This window comes from Trichosurus vulpecula, chromosome 1 (assembly GCF_011100635.1).
Source record: "Trichosurus vulpecula isolate mTriVul1 chromosome 1, mTriVul1.pri, whole genome shotgun sequence".
Classification (NCBI taxonomy): domain Eukaryota; kingdom Metazoa; phylum Chordata; class Mammalia; order Diprotodontia; family Phalangeridae; genus Trichosurus; species Trichosurus vulpecula.
In genome coordinates this window covers 175,776,989-175,778,965 of record NC_050573.1, presented here as the reverse complement: position 1 = coordinate 175,778,965, position 1,977 = coordinate 175,776,989, and the positions used below count along the sequence as shown (strand labels likewise).

The 1,977-nt window shown below is 40.4% G+C and overlaps 1 pseudogene; it reads right to left on the bottom strand.

Annotated features, from left to right (window-relative positions):
• Positions 1-380: 380 nt before the first annotated feature.
• On the bottom strand, positions 381-1,180 carry LOC118857949 (annotated as a pseudogene).
• Between the last annotated feature and the right edge of the window lie 797 nt (positions 1,181-1,977).

Sequence of the window (1,977 nt, the reverse complement as noted above, 5' to 3'; positions counted from 1 at the left end):
CATATACCCTTAATAACTTTTCTCAGGTGCTTTAGGATATTTTGAATATGTCTTTTTCATTTCTTTCACTTTTGGCTGTTCTGGTCCAGTAGGCAGGACTAGGACATATCTGGTCCATTGAGGGCAAAGTCTTCACATGAGCTTTCTCCAATTTTACTCTTTTTTTGCCCAATGTGACCCTGTTAGCTTAGTAAGGGACTAAGTAAATGTTTAACTCCCAGAGAAGAGTATTTTAGGGCTTTTATTTGACTCTGGGAGACTGGTGTGGAAATAGGAGTTCCATTTCAAAGACACATTCCTAAATACTTTCCCAGGGATATTTCTATTCTTTTTTTTTGTTTAAATTTTTATTTTTATAGAGGGTAAAATCAAATATACATTTAACCCAATTTAGTTGCAAGTTCCTTAGCTTTTGCCTTTTCCAGCTTGACAATACAAGCCACTGATTTTGGACGCAGAGCATTGCCACCCCAGTGACGATGGATCTCATTGTATCTGTCGTTGTAATTGGTTTTGTTGGCTTCTACCAGCTTAGCCAGGGCTCCCTTATCTTCAGGATTAACCTGTGTGAAGGCAATGCTTGTGCAGGTCTTTCTGTGAACTAAGCGACCTACTCTGGCTTTACCTTTGATAATACAGTAAGGAACTCCCATTTTTCTGCACAAGGCAGATAGGAAGACCACTAGCTCAATGGGGTCCACATCATGTGCAATCACTACCAACTGTGCTTTCTTGTTTTCTACCAGGGTAGTAACAGTGTTAACACCTGCTCTCAGGACAGTGGTCTCTTAGCGGGAACATCTCCTTTGCCTGTAGCCTTTTGTTCAGCCCAAGCCAGAAGCCTTCGCTTCTTATCTTGCTTTGTCTAGGGTCTATACTTATGAGCCAGTTTCAGCAGTTGAGTAGCTGTCTGATGATCCAAAGCCTGGGTGAACTGGATAATTGCTGGTGGAACTTTCAAACGCTTATAAAGGATAGACCTTTGACTCTGCAGTCTGACGTACCGAGGCCATTTGACAAATCGAGTAAGGTCCCTTTTGGGCTGGATGTCCTGACCAATACCAAAGTTCTTGGGCCACTTCTCGAACAAAGGATTGACCACTTTCTTGGCCTCCTGCTTCTTTACTATAGAAGGGGCTAGAGCCATCTCCTTCCCCTTGGCCTTCTTCCCTTTTGGCATCTTGGCCAGCTGAATAAGCGATATTTATATTCTTTTGGTGGTGTCAGAGCCTACCAAAGAGTCCAGAACTGTAGGTTTTTTCTGTTGTCTTTTTTGGGGGACAACTTAATGATCTCCTTCTGTCTTTTTCCTATCACTACACCTCTGTGGTTTTCTTCAGGAAAAAAAGAAATAATAATCTTGGTGTCTTTTAAAATCTTGGCACAAAAAACAGTACTCCAGGCTTCTAATTTTGGGGATACTGTGATTGCATTCCCTAGTTAAGTACCCTCAATATCAATACTTAATGGTATTCTCTAAGCCCAGCCAGTGAAGAAAATAGGGTTGTTATCTATCAAAGCACATTTTAGTTTCTGACAAGTAAAAAGCAGCATGGGGAATGCAGTAAGGCTGAAATGAAAGCCTAAAAGAAAACTCATATAACATCTGGTGTCATTTATCCCCTGTTGGCCTTTCATAGTGTGATATGATGAGCTTGTTCTGATTTAAGATCAGATGATTTGGTTGGGAAAAAAATGGGGGAGGGGGGTGTATGCAGCCAGGCTGGCAGCAAATTGGAATACAAAAATCTCCTGAAATAATTGGAAACACGACAGATTTTCCTTAACTGATGCCAGTGGCATCTTAGTTTTTTCCATCTCTCTCAGCTGAATTTGTTAAGTGCATTATCTTATTGGTTTTAAAGTTTTCATCTCACTTATTTGCAAGGGGAAATGTGAACAAATCAGTCATGATGGATTGCCTAATTTTCTGGGCTGAATAAACCAGTTTTATAAGATTGTTGATTCCTATGTTAT